A 16358-nucleotide genomic window follows, 5' to 3' on the forward strand; every position below is an offset into this window, starting at 1 on the left:
ATCATTTTTTTTTAAATAAAGAAATAAATAAAACATATTTATTGTCATCTAAAGATCTGGTTCAATGGTAGACCATTCGACTACAGATCGAATGATTCCCGCTTCAAGTCCAGCTGCACTGACCATTTTATTTTAATTTTTTCTTATTAACGAGTTAAATTTACGATAAAAGAAGAGGGGCCATTTAAAATCGCCACAAATCATTTCTTCGTTTGCATATTTTAAAACTAACATTAATCAGAAATCACTTTCCAGGCTTCATCGTCGAGCCCAAATAGCAACAGACGTAATTTGATGAACGTTATTATCATTATCATTTTGTTTTCTACCGGGAAAATTATTCCTCGTAATATATAATAATCAATAGAAACTTGATTCTATAATAATACATACGCAATCTCCATGAAATTAAAATACAGGGTGTTTTAAAAGTCTTGGGAACATTACAACATATTTAAAATCGTTATGTTCCCAAGACTTTTGAAACACCCCGTATAATATTTAAGCGTATTGTACGACCGGGAAACGTTAATATATATATATATATATATATATATATAGAGAGAGAGAGAGAGAGAGAGAGAGAGAGAGAGAGAGATGGATAGATAGATATAGATATATATAGATATAAATTTATATATATAATATCATGATATAATATATATAATATGTATAATATTATATTATAATAGAATAAATTAATGGATTGAGAGATTTAAAAAAGTGGGGAGATAAAGGTTTAATGGTAAAGATTATGAGAGTAGTGGCTAAGTTATAATGAACCAGGAGTTCTTGTAGTTTCGTTAAGTTCATATATATATATATATATATATATATATATATATATATATATATATATATATATATATATATATATATATATATGGGGTGGGCTCCTAACATATCTGATCATCCTGGATATAAAAGAAAATATCGATGACTCCGAAATTATTATCTCCTATTTCTCCTACTCTAGAATAATTAAATAAATGAGACCCGGGTATCTCAAACGGACACAGTAGTGTATATTATTTGAATAAAATAAGTAGTATTCGCTCTTGTAAAACCTACAATCGCGCTTTATTTACCACCATGGCATGAAAAAAAAAGAAAAATTCTGATGATGGCGTATTACATAAAAATATTAATTTTAGACAAATAAATGTTTCTTTATTTTACAAAATATTGCGTTGTAATTTTGCTTAGAAACGCATAAGTATTTCATTTTAAAATTTAAATAACACTTATATCACGCAGAATATATATATATATATATATATATATATATATATATATATATATATATATATATATATATATATAAATATATATAGGGGAAACGGATGTTTTTAGAACACTCCTTGTTCTTTGAGTAAGGGATAGGGAGTGAGTTTAGTTTAGTTTGTTGGTATTTGTTTATCTTTTATGTTTAATTTTGTCTTAGTTATTTATTGGTTTTGAATTGTTTTCCTTTTAGTTTAGTGAATTTTTTTATGTGCATTATAAATTTTTGTTGAAATATTCGCAGACCTTTGTTTTTCTTAAAAAAACCTTCCGTTTCCCGTGGCTCATCCTGTATAGCTTGAGATTGGTAGAAATAAACCCAACGAGTGTTTGATTATTACAATACCATTTTTCAAAAGTTAACATTTCAAATATGGCTAAATATTTATTTATGTATTGTCTTACACAAGATTAAGTTAAAATAACATGATACTGTCCGTTTTCTAAATTTGTCCTGCACGTTTCACTGTTGGTAATCGGCAATGGTTGAAAAGTCGCTCATTTGAAACGGGCGATATCATCCATGGAGAGCATAATATGTTTATATATGTCGTATATGTCGTAGTATATTTCCGATTTATACCAAATTTTATCCATGATTACTGGATACCAGTTAAACAAGATTCGTTGAATTTCAATTTCTTTTTAAGACATTTTCCAGAATCAAAATCAAAATTGGACATAAGTTTGGGATCATTATACGTCAGTTTATTGAAGAACAAACTATTCTATTCTTGAAATGTATTTTACTCCTTCTTAGTTATTCTTTTAGTATACTTATATTTACCTGGCACAGTTTGGGTAGGTGTTCGTGCCAGATTGAGAAATGTCCTCGGCAATCGGAGACTTTGTTGCTGTCGAACTTAAGTATACTTCTATTCAGTCTTTTGAAAGTCCACTTTCCCAGGCAGGGGTTGCTTTATTTTTAATCGCCTGAGACGCCTCCGCTGAGGAACGCTCATACACTTGTTGTAGACCAGAGAGCACTAATCCTAGTATGTCAGCTTTTCAAAACGACACCTGATCTCCTGTCTAAACCCTTGAGGAGGATGCAAATAGAATAATTTTGTGACTATTTGATTTGTTGAGATTCTATTCTTTAGAAACTTATACACTTAGGTAAATCAGATTCCAAGATTAAAATATAAACAAATGTAAAACGTTAAAGACAATATGGTGCTTAGAATATGTTTTTTTACTGAAGTATAATGGGGGGGTTCACCTTAAAAATACCCAAACGGAATGATCCAGAAAGATTATCGCTACAGTCCTCTGTCTCTACTCTCTCGTTGCCTTCTCTCCTGCCTGATCGGGAATAATCTCCCAGCACCGAGAAATGAACATCGTTTTATCCTTTCCATCTTCACGCACACACGAGATTACGCGAGAACGGACGAAATAAAAATGCTGGCCGCCATGTTTGTTCTTCCTTTTCTTCGCCTGAACTCACTCGCTGAGCACCCACGGTAAGACTTCTCTTTCTTGCTTCTAACCACATTTACCTTACGGTTTTTTCTATTCTCCATCAATATGTTGTTTCTGAATTTTGGAATTTGTATTATTTGGGTTGACCACTAATACCAAGATGCACATTGCCCTACGATAGCGGAACATGGGCCCTCTACTTCCGCTAAGAAAAAAACGCAATACTTTCCACCTGCGCAACCTCGGGAGAATCCCAGGAATCACATGGCTGGACCACATCTCTCACAAGATCATTCTTAATCAGGTTGACATAACGAGCATGTTCACTCTGCTTACCCAACGATGAATCTGATGATCATGTCAAACGAAAGGACGATGGGAAGTAGCACAAAAGATATCTTTTATGGAGAGCTCCCAAAAGGTTTTGAGTCTGTAGCTAAAAACAAGAGAAAAACTGTAAAGGTATGCTCCAAGAAAAGTGAGAGCAGGAAAGGCACGGAGTGGAGAGAAGGAAAAGAGCACAGAGGGCATAGGGGTGTGACAAAGGTCTCACAACCAGACACAACCTACATCTGTGGCATCTGCAACAGAACCTGTCGATGCAGCATAGGCTTGCACAGTCACAGCAGATGCTGCAACTTGCCTCGAACTAATCTGAGGCTCCTCTGTTTGGGTTATTTTGACTAATTGTCTAATCTTGGATATTATTCTTACGTCTCGACCGATGTAACCTCCTACTTTGCTCGAGTGCGTCTTGTTCAATTCGGAAATCTTTATCTCGAATTCGGGAATCTACGGACATTTGCATGGGACGCTTTCTTCAATCTACAGAGGGTACCTTGCTCTCGTTCCCTCGATAATGATCGGATAGCGTACTGAGGATTCCAAGGATCCTTTGAGTAACGGATATAATTTTTAATGGGGAGCGGCATAAAATTATATATATATATATACATATATACATATATGTATGTATGTATGTATATATATATGTATGTACATATATATATATATATATATATATATATATATATATAATTTTATGCCGCTTCACACTGATAAAGATCGAAGGATCGGTCGAAAAGTATGTGCTTTTGAAGGAAACATTCTTGTTTTTGTTTTTTTTTTTCAAAAGACTTTTTGTATTCCTACACGTCAACACACAGGAAATAAATACAGAAAAGATATAAACATTCATATATTTTTCGTATTGATTTTTTATTCATGCATTTATACTAGCGATACGCTTGTCGTTTCCCAATCGTACAATATGCTTAAAATGATATTTTCCTTTATGAAGATTGCGTATGTATTATTATAGAATCAATTCTCTGTTGATTATTATATATTACGAGGAATAATTTGCCCGGTTGACTATTTCGCAAAAAGAAAAAAGAAAATAAAAAAATGATAATGTTGTCATCAAATTCCGTCTGTGTTTGTTTACACTATCTTGTCAGCTGATATTTGGGCTTGACGATGTATGCCTCGAGAAGCCACTTCTGATTAATGTTTAATTTTTAAAATATGTAAACGAAGAAATGGTTTGCGCTCTTCTTTTATCGTAAATTGAACTCATTAATAATAATAAAAAATAAAATAAAATGGTGAAGTATAACCGGGAATCATTCGATCTGTAGTTGAATGGTCTACCGCTGGGCTATATCGCTAAATGACAACAAATATGTTTATTTTAAAGAAGAAATAATTTGCTGGGATTTTATTATTTCTCTTAGCCGGTGTAACGCAAAATATTCTCCTGTAAAAATTCCTTTTTAGATATAAGAAAGAAAGACTATTTTCAAGATCGGATTTTTTTCAATCTTCTAAAATGATTTGTTGATATTTCATTCTTCCCCTTGACCGGTGTAACGTAAAATATTCATCTGTAAACATTCTATTTTTAAAAAATCAGCAGTTGTAAGTGTCAGTCTTCTGAGATTGAAGTCTTACTGTTCAGTACGGGCAATACGAAAAATATATTTACGAATTACTTGCTACCTACTCATGACTGACGCAACGAGAGAACGCTACTCCCGTGGATTAAATAAAGAGGGTTCCGTTTGAATGTCCGCACAGATTCTCGAATTTTACCAAGAGTTCGAGGATTAATTTGGTCGAAATCTTGTGGAAATAACATTCAAGTTGAGAATTCGTCCGAATCCAAATCATACAAATTCATTAATATTTTATTTATCTTTTCCCGGTGTACGTCAGCTAGTCTACATTTCTTCTGTTGTCTAAGGGTAACGCATCAAGAAGTTTTTTAGCCAGAGTTAGCTTCTTTGAAACCTCTTCCCATTCCAAATTGATTCTCTGTCAAGAATAACGTATCACTGTTCAGAAGAAAAAAAATGGAAACCCGTGAGCGACATAAAAAAAACGTAAAGATACAATGAGAAAATAGAGAAAAAGAAAAATCAAATAAAAAAAAACCGAAGTATGCCCCGGATGAGTCACTAGAAATGAAATAGGTAAGGAGTTGGGGAAAACGATCGGAGGCGTGGTAAGAAAAAATAAATAATTGAATAAAAGATTTTTTAATAAAAAAATGGTGTTGTTTTTTTTTTTAAAGAAGATTAAAAGCAAAAAGGGAAAACGTAAAAAAATTAACAAAAGAATAAACAAAAGAACAAAGACAAACGAATAAGAAGAAGAAGAAGAAGAAGAAGAAAAGGACCGATAACAAGTATAAAAGGAATAAAGAAACAATGGAAAAAGAAAGAAGAAAATTAAATGAAGAAAAACAAACTCAAAAGAAAAAAGCAAACGAAGAGAAAATTAAGAAAAAAATAAAAATAAAAACAGAAGAAAGAAAAAACAAAACATAGTTTTAAAAAATAAAATCTGAGCAACCGGACTGACACAAATCCTTATTTTTAATTTTTATTTTTATCAGTTAAATTACCCGGAGGGTCGTTTCAAAGGTTAATATTAATCATAAAAATGACACCCTCTTCATTTCTTTATATGACTTCGCTCCAATAAATCGCATATCACTTTTTTATTATTTATATGAATTTAAATTTGGAATATTTCTTATAAAAAAAGCAATCATGATTCCTTTGACTTTTTTAATCACTCGTCTTTATGTAAACGTCACACTAACGGTCCTCGCTTCTCTTATATGGTATATATCAGTGCTGTAAGTCAGTCTTAATTAATTTATTGATTATAAGTTGTGCTCTGAAACATGAGATAATAATAATTTTAAAATGCAAAATCATTTATCTTTTCTATCCATTTCAACGCATTGATTTATTTTCTGTTTTAAAATTCCTTTTCAGGAGATTTTAATAATTTGATCCTAAGAACAATGACATATTCTTACTACTAGTTATGTGTACTAACCATAGAATTTGCTGGAAAATATTTAAAAAAAAAAAAAAATGTTCCTTTCCCTCGTTCCAACCATTACCTACAAAAAATAAACAACATTGGGTGAAACTAAATAATTCAAAAATTGTTGTATAATATTTTGGGGTACAGCCGAACACTTGCGAAAAAATATTGGAAGAACGCCGAAGGCTAATTCAACAATGGTTAAGTTCGTATTATGTGGACTACTGCTCTCACTTTGAGTGTCATTTTCACAACGTTTCAGCTATATCTTGTCGAACTCGAGAATCTGCACGTAATTTCGAGGTGGTATGCTCTCGTTCCCTCAGCCAGAACAGGGTACAAGTCCTAATTGATTCGCCATTATATTGTTTAATGTTGTCCGCATTGAGGATTAAACCTTCAGCCTCCAGAAGCGTGTAACTTACAGCTGAATTTTACCAAATATTTTATCAACTACGCGAGGGGTTCGCAAAACCATTTTAAAAATAACATTCAAAATGAAAACCATGGTCCGAATGATCCAAATAATATAACTTTATCTCATCTAAAAATATCAGACACATAATTTTCTAATTATATAAAATTTTTCTGTACTAAGTAACTATTAAAACTCACTGAAGGATAGGAGTCAATGAGATTGTCAATTGGATAATGGCCATGAGAGGATAGGAAACCATGGCTTGAATAGAAGTGTCTTACTTACATGGATGGCTTGACGAGTATCTGTTAACATTCGTTATGAAAAAAAAACATGTTGTGATCCGTTGATCAGCAGCCATGTGTTTATTTTATTCGAGAGATTAGAAATAAACTCAGTTCATGAAAGTTCAGTTTATTTTAAAATTACGGCGGGAGAAAGAAAACTTATTTGCGGTAATTGTACCTAGGCAGGTTTCTACTGCGAATTTTTTACAAGGTCGAACCAAAGATTGTGTCTCAGTCGAGCACTTGCCGGTAAGAAAGGGGTGCGGCGAAGAGAAGGGATAACCCTAATCTCATTAAATTGCGAAATTGACTTTGTGCTATGTTCAAGCAGGAGAGGATAACGCTCCACAGCACTCCATTTTAGAGTATTAAATATGTGAGAAACATCATTCATGTGATGTTATGTGTAAAAGAAATACTATAGCGAAGCGACACATGAGTTACTCTCTCTCTCTCTCTCTCTCTCTCTCTCTCTCTCTCTCTCTCTCTCTCTCTCTCTTTTCGTCGCCCTTTTGTTCGTTAGCTTCTTATTCTGGGTAAAGCAAAATGATTTCTGTTTTTGGAGGGTCTGTTGTGGTGGTATGTGGCGATATACAATCCTCTCATAATATTCATCATCATTCGACTGTCATTCTATGCATATCAATAATCTTATATCCGAATGCCTTTTAGCCTTGACTCATTAATAAAAGCAACTAGTATTTGAGAAATCAGTTTGAGAAGCTTGTATCGAATGTCGACGCACATTCTGACAAAGGGAAAAGAATTTCTGTCCCGAGTCGGCTGTTTTTTGAGTAGTGGCATGTGTAGATTTTCAATCCTCTCGTATTATTCATCATCACTTAACTTTCAATTTATTTATATTTGTATTCTTATACCCAAGTGTGTTTTATGTTGTGACTCACTAATAAAAAGATGTCTTTTTCAAATGACTTGATGTTTAACATAACGCGGTGTGCAAATGCTAAAATGACGTCATAGTTAAAGAAAAAAAGACTATAAAAAAAAGAAAAAGAGAACGATCACTTGAGAGACGTGGAACACGGAACGAGATAACGTTCTAGATCTCGTGAGAGGCGTGGAATAACGTTCGAGATCAGGTGGGTGACGTCACGGCCGTAACAATGAGAAAATAAATGTCACTGTTAGAAAGAAAAAGCTAGTGGAAGTTTTTTTTTTTCTATTCTTGGTCCACTTTGTGACTGAAGCACAAGGTGTTGTGTAAAAGTATTCAACGGTACAGATGCGATTCCCAGGCGTTTTAAGAAGGTGATGACGAATTTCCACATTGGATTCTGAATAAAACTACAATGCTTGATACTTTTTATCGTTATTATTTATCGGTATTATTCCTTATAACGACTGACTATATTTTATATAATAAATTATAATTTTCAAACAAATTCTTTTCAGAATAAGCAATATTTTTATATCACGATAAAACTGAAATTTATTGTAATCTAATAATCGTGTCTATTTTATCAACACCTGATCGATTTGTTCGGAAAATATTGGTATATTAAACTACGAACACATCTATATTCTATATTTAGACCTTTTTGATAAAATAGAATTATGGGCTCTTATAGTATGTCGTATATATTAAACTAGGTTGGGTGGCCGGCGTTTCCCGGGTGTTTGTAGGTGTGTGTGGAGCAAAAAAGTTGTAGTAGACAGGCTTGAACCCGTGACGCGAAAGCGGAAAAGAAAGTGGAGGTGTGTGTAAGGGTGTTAGTTGAGCAAAAAAAAGGGGGGGATTGTGAGTGACCAAAAAAGTGGTTGTAAGCAGGTAAGGAGGAAAACCGCGAAGAAGGAAAAGACCGTGAAAAAACAAACGTTACCCGTTAGCCGTTGCGCCTATCGCCAAACCGGAAGTGACGTAAGTTTATATTAAGGCTAGACAAGCGAAAAGAGTCGATGACTTTCGAAAATATTGGCGAAAAAAAGCGACCCCTCCATGTAGAAAAGTGGCCAGTTGAAGGTGAAGGAATTAATGCTTTCGGCCAATTTTTCGATATTTGTCGTTCGGATGGTCTAGCTTAAAAATGATACTGATCTCGTGAAAATCCATCGCCTCTGTCGAAAGTTTTTGCGAGACATACATGCATACATACATACATACATGCATACATACATTCATACATAAATACATACATACATACATACATGCATGCATACATACATTTAAACAGACAGGTATGATTTATATTATAGATATACAATTGTTTTAAGACCAATGTGTAGTTAAATCAATATAAATTATGACGAGCTATTAAAATAATTTCAAACGTTATTGATAATTTTTACCCATTTATTTATTTTTATTTATCGTTTATGTTTGAAGTATGTTCTAAAATCTATTCTGCAAAGACAGAGCTATAAGTTTTTTCCTAAAATAATGTTTAAAACTCTATTTATATAATAAAAAGGTACAAATAGTTCGAAGGATAAAATTTCAGGCTGAAGATTTCCGCTCATAGTAACGGCTTTATTTGATGGAAATTTATTAATTATTTTTAATGCAATATTTTTCCATTCCTAAATACCACCTTCTATTCTGGTATTGCTCCTCGCCCATTTTCTCGGATCAGTTGAAATATGTAGTTGATCTATAGGTTGATTTGGGTTCTATTATAAATTGGGGTGAGAAATGGCTTGTTTCATTTAATCCTGTTACGACTCAGCTATTGGTCTTTGCAGGCTGTCCCTTTTCTTTCGTCGATTCTCATGGCGGCTCTGCTCTCGATGAGAAAACGACTCTAAAACTTCTTGGTCTTTCTTTCTCATCAAATGTTTTTAGAGGTCTATACATTAAATCCATTGCTTTTTTCTGCTTTTCGTAAAATCGGTTCTCTCTAAACATTTTCTCACACCCGAAGCTATTCTCTATCTCTACAAATCTACTATCGGTATGGAGTAGTCATGTTTGGGCTGGTGAATCTCTGTCCGATTTGAAGGTTCTAGATAAATTGTAGAAACGTATCTCTAATTTGATTGGCCTCACACTCTCTCCTCACTGTAGCTTTTCTCTTTCACAGACGTGATGTTGCTAGTCTCAGTCTTTTCTACAAATACTATTATGACACGCGTTCCTCAAAATTGTTTAAGATTATTCTCTTCGAATTACGTCATCTTATTCCCGGGTTTTATTTTTGTCGGTCAGGGTTTAAGTTCATTCGAACTTTGCTCCATTCAACGGTTTGACCCATAAACCGACTTGCGTCATAGGACGAGGTCATCCAATTCCAGGTTCCATTTTTGATGGCCCGGAGTTTGAGTTCATTCGCACCTCTCCTCTCTCTATAACATATCTACAAATCTAGTATTAGACCATTATGGGGTATTGTTATCATATTTGAATTAATTCTTAATAAATTGCTTCTATACTGCATCCTCTCTCTCTCACAGAGGTGATGTTGCTAGTCTCAGTCAATTTTATAAATACTATTATGGCCCCTTTTCCTCATAATTGTCTGATATATTCCCTGTGTCCTTTGTTCTAGCTCATTTAACTCTTTGGTCTAGAGGTTTCCACCAAGTCGTTGTTTTAATACCTCATTGTAATGCCACTTTCTATTCCAGCAGCTTTTTTATTGTTGGATTTTTTTTTTGTTTGTTCGATGTTTCTTATTTCATCCTTTGTATCTCAATGTTTTATTATTGACACAACTAAAATAGGATTTTAGTGCAGCTATTCTGATCTGATATTCAATAAGCAAGGTGATATTGAAAATGTAATAGATTTCCAGGGTCACAATCTACAGCCAAATATGAGAAAAGAGATATTTATCTTTTCTTTGGCCGCAGTACGAATTTCTTTTTAATAAAAAGTTTTTGCTTTATTGAACAGTATTGCGGGAAGCGTTTTGGTGTTCGGCCTACGTTATTGTCGTAAAGGTTTTCTACTTGAGAATCCAATGAATAAGATAATTCGTTTGTTACTATGAGAGTTTGAAAAGATTGAAATTGCATCGCGAATTCAAAAAGATGTAAAAAAAAAAGGAAAATGGAAGCCAGAGAAATTACATGAAATGTTATCAAAAAGAAAATGAAGATAAAGACAGAGACAAAGATCAGAGAAAGAAAATTATTCACATAAAAAGGGAATAAATACTTAGAAAAAATGCGAAAGAAATCTTGAATCCAGACGTAGACATTTTAGAAGGATAACACGATATTGTCCGGTTGCCGAATTTATAACATTAAATATCGTATACATTAAAAAGACTTCAACGTTCATAATGTGGAATGGCTGACCCACTCAAATAAGACAGATGATTAGGGGAGGTTCTGTCATGATTTTGCCATTGCCTGTGACCTCACTCAGATTGTTCAAGAATCCACCCGTGTGCCCGATACTACTGGTCAGTATGCAAGCCTTTTTCTCACAACTTCCCCTGAGCTATGTTCATGTTGCGTTCTATCTCCTCTGGGATCCTCCGATCACACAGTTGTATCAGTTAAGATAAAAATGAAATACAATAAGTTTTCAGATGTAGCTCTCCACCGTACTGTATATCGATACTCTATAGCTGACTGGGATAGCTTCCGTACATTCATATCTGATCTATCTCTGTATTCCATGTTTAAAAAGGATGTATCCTCTATAGTATCGGACCTGACCGAATGGTTAATTGTAGGCATAGACCGATTCATGCAATCCAAAAAATTCCAACAAAAACCTAACAGCCATCCATGGTTCTCCCCAGAATGTGCTGCTGCCATTCTGCACAGAAATCACTTTTTCCATAGCTACCAACGTAATAGATGTACTGAGACTAAACCTTCATTCAGGACTGCCAGCAACGACTGTAAAAGAGTAGTAAAAAATGCAAAAGAGCTATATGCTCAGCCCGTGAAATCCAAAGTAGCTGAGCAGCGACTTGATTCCCACCAGTTTTGGTAAATAGCAAACAGGATCCTGGACAGATGCGTGCGTTCTATCTCAACCATCATCAATGGACCTGAGGTCATCTCATCAGCATCAGACAATGCCAAACTATTCGCCAAGAACTTTGCATCTAACTCTACCCTCTGCGACGAAGGGCACCAACTCCCCGTATTTCCTCCTACAACAGACAACACACTATCCAACATACTAATATCAGTGCACGGGCTCGCCAAACTAATCAAGAACCTTGATTCCAGTAAAGCAACTGGTCCAGACGGCATTCCAATTATAGTGTTGAAAAAGCTTCGACCAGAATTTTCCCCCATACTTACAAAACTGTTTAAGCGTTGCCTTAACAACTTCCAACACCCTGGAAAACTTCGTCAGTATGCCCTGTATTTAAGAACTCAGGTGAAAAGTCATCTCCCTCTCAGTACAGTCTCCTGTGTGTCATGAGTAAGTTACTGGAATCCATATAAAATAAAGAAGTAGTCAACCACCTCACCAGAAATAACCTCCTTAGTGACATGCAATATGGTTTGCATTCTGCTAGATCTACAGCTGATGTGCTAACAGTTATATCCCATAGGATTAGTGAATCTCTCGTCAAAGGCTTCCTTTCTAGGGCATTTCCTCTTGACATATCAAAGGCCTTTGATAAGGTTTGGCATAAGGGCCTACTTCACAAAATTTCCAGCTACGGTATGACTGGAAATGTGTTCTCAATAATTAAATCATTTCTCTCTGATAGGTTCATAATAGTAGTGGTTGATGGGCAGCAATCAGAGGCCCACAGTATTAATGCTGAACTCTCCCAGTGTTCCATCCTGGGCCCAACTCCCTTCCTGATCTACATCAATGATCTCCCAAAATACATACTTAAATCATTAGTTGACATCTATGCTGATGACACGGCCATCTACGGCAACACATCAAAGGCCGTAAATGGCAAAGCTCTCTCTGATTCCCTCTGCTCTGATCTTGAGCGCGTGGTTCAGTGGAGGAAGAGATGGCTGGCTACTTTTAATGCATCTAAAACCAAGCTCCTAACTTTACATCATCAACGCTCTGTTCCTCATCTGGCATCAATTGTGATGGATGGCACTCATCTGGGTAGGGCCCCGTGTTTTGACAAGCTTCTGGGTTTGACCTTTACTCCTGATCTGAAATGGAACACGTACATCAAGTCTGTTGCCAAGGTCGCTGGAAAGATGGTGGGATCCTTCTACCGCTCCAGAATATATCTCACTACTGATGCAATTCTCTATCTATATAAAAGCCAAGTACGTCCAAGGATGGAATACTGCTGCCATATCTGGGCAGGAGCTGCTAAAAATAGCCTATCCTACCTTAACAGAGTACAAAATAGACTTCGTGGCTTACTGGGGGATGCCCTTTTCTCTACCCTGCAACCTCTCTCCCACAGAAGAGACGTTGCGAGCCTGTCTTTGTTTTATCGCTATTTCCATGGCAAGTGCTCATCCGAGCTCCAATCTCTGGTCCCCCCTCGCCAATCCTTCATGATAAACACCCGTCTAGCTAAAACCAATGTGAGTAATTTCCCCCACTCTTTATCTGTGCCTAAATCAAAACGTAGATTCCATGAGCATAGATTTTTTCTGGGAAGTACCCGCCTGTGGAATTATCTTCCGTTTGCCTGTTTCCCACCTGACTACAACTTGGACGTCTTCAAGTCCAACATAAACAAATTCCTGATTAATCTCCCCCTTAAGTAAGACACTTTATCAAATCTCCAATACCAATTATTACTACGATATTATCCCATTGATTATTGTACACAAAATAACCATTATCCCCGAGTGGATTCCGGGCCTTGAATAGTGGTGATTCCCATGTAAAACAAAACAAAAATTCACGTGCCGACTTGTTCCAATGTCTATCTATTCGCTGGGCGTCTTGCGATCTGTTTAATCAACTCTCTCTCTCTCTCTCTCTCTCTCTCTCTCTCTCTCTTTCTCACACACACACACACTCACTCACTCTCACTCTCTCTCTCTCTCTCTCTCTCTCTCTCTATATATATATATATATATATATATATATTAATAAGAAACTATATATACTGAGAAAATGAAGTATGACCATAATAACCACACGACCCGCCGTTTACTTTCAAGAATTTCACATAAGATGTCTCAGACTAAATGAAACTATCATATTAAAATTAATATAATTGCATCCTCATCCACAAACCATCACTATAAGCACGAAAAAGATTAAAGGGGAAGAATAATATCTGGTTTTACCTCTCCGTTAGCTCAATTTCAATACAAATATTTCAAAATAAATTTTCAATATTGTAGCAAAACATTTAAATACTCACATAGATATACTTAATAAAAATTCCATTAAGATTTCTAAGGGAACAATGTTTGACTTAGCACAGACAATAATTTCATCAAATAATAAGACAATTAAAGCAGCTCAGCAATTCCTTTCCCCTTAATTCCTAAAACTAATTGTAATTGCCAAAAAAGCGTGAATGCCCTCTAAGTAAAAACTGCATTCATAAAGATGTTGCATAGTCTGACACCGTGACTGAGATACCGACTAATTCCCTACCGCAAACTTCCAACGACCCATCCCTTGGATTTTACCAACTATTCCACCATGTAACACTACTAGTGGTATGAATAGTAATAGCATTTCGCCTAATGATAGAAATACCGACAACTAATCTTTTTTTGCCGACCTATTAATGCCTCTCCCCCGGTTCTTTCCAACAATTATGATTTTTCTTCTTTCCCGTTATAAAAATTACCATACCAGAAACAATAGCATGACTCCATTAAAAGCATACACATACATTGGATCTACCTCTACCTTAATTAAGTTAAGAATTTCTAACCACGCATCTTTGTTTAATAATATAAATGCAAATAGTAATCAAGTGATATCTTTAATGAGTTCAATAAAAATACCTAGATCAAAGAACATTCCCTTCTCAATCAATTTGGCTATCCTTAGTAAATCTAATTCCTGAGCTCCAAGTCATGTCACCTGTACATTTCTCAGGCAGTTAGGATAACATCTTCTCCAAATAAAAAATGTGATTAATACGAAAAACGAACTAATTCTCCAATACAAACATAAGAAAAAGTGCAAATACAGCTACTTTGAAATCACTTAAATTTTACTAAATCGCCTAAATTACCTAATCACCAATTTGAAATAATACCCATATCTCACATAACATCAATAAGCTTACTTTCTGAGAAATTTAACCTTAACTCTTATGTCGATGTTTATTCATTTTTATCGATAATTGAATTGGAGATCTGGGGAAATATTTTTCCTTAGAAGGATTGCCCAAGGTTAATAATCTTAAAAGTGATAAAAAATAACACGAAAATTTATCTAGTGTGAGGTTCCGATCCTAAAACACTTAAGCTACGCTGACGAGCGGTACTACCGCACAACGCGTATATATATATATATATATATATATATATATATATATATATATATATATATATATATGAAGCCTAAAATATATATTTTCTATCTATAATATAAATCTCACCTGTCTGTTTAAATGTATGTATGTATGTATGTATTATGTCAGGTCATGTCATATGCTACTGGTACCATGTAACCAGTACTACCTGCCTCATGGTCGGGTCACCAGCAACTAAACTAGTTCCCCCACCAGACTTGTTTGGTGAGGAGGGCGGCTAGTCTCCCTGGAGGATTAAAAATAAGACCTTCAAAAGGGCGAATGAACTCTTTTTCTGGGTCAACAGCCAACTAGCACCGTGTATATTTGTGTGTGTGTGTGTGTGTGCGTGTGTGTGTGTGTGTGTGTGTATGTATGTGTGTATTGGGGTGGAGAGGGCTCCCGTAAGCCGTGGTGAAGGCAACCTTTCTAGGAGAAGGAAATCTCTGATTTAAAAAACCATAAAGCGGGAGAGCAGTACCCGCATTAAGCTGGTCTGCAGTTTAATTTGTTGCTGGCTATCTTGCTCTTGCTTGTTGCTGGATCTCAACATTTTGAACCGAGAGAGAGACTTAGCTGTCGTACAAAGCTAAGACTCTGTAACATTATCTTTGTATAGATACTCCCTCAGGCATTTGGGCTCATGGATTTTAAATGTCTGAGGGAGTGGCACTCGTCTGACAAGACGTTGCAATCATCACATCATCATGTATGTATGTATGTATGTATACCTGCCTAAAACGTTTCACGGAGGCGACGGATCTTCACGAGATTCCTATCGTTTTGAAACTCGACCCTTCGCACGACAAAATATCGAAAAATTAGCCAAAAACATTTATTCTTTCACACTGGGCATTTTTCTACAAGGAGGCGTCGCCTTTCTCGCCGATATTTTTCGAAGGTCGCCCCCTCTTTTCGATTGACTAGCCTTAAGTAAAACCTCCACCACTTCGGGTTTGGCGATGGGCGCAACGGTAAAGACATCACGTTTTTTTTTCGTTTTTTTTCACGTTCTTTTCCTCCTTCGCGGTACGGGTTCAGGCAGTCTACCGACTACCACTATTTTTCTTTTTTTGGCTCAACACACACCTTCAAACACCTGGGCAACATCGGACACCCAGGCTAGTAATAAAATAAGCCTAAGAAGTTATGTCGGCTATTCATAATATTGATTAGTTAGAATCTGTGGGCGAGCAAATCGACATAAAATAATAAATTATTTCAACTGTTTCAATCAGTTATTCGACCTAATCC

This window comes from Euprymna scolopes, chromosome 15 (genome assembly GCF_053919585.1).
Source record: "Euprymna scolopes isolate OS-2025 chromosome 15, ASM5391958v1, whole genome shotgun sequence".
Taxonomy (NCBI): Eukaryota; Metazoa; Mollusca; class Cephalopoda; order Sepiida; family Sepiolidae; genus Euprymna; species Euprymna scolopes.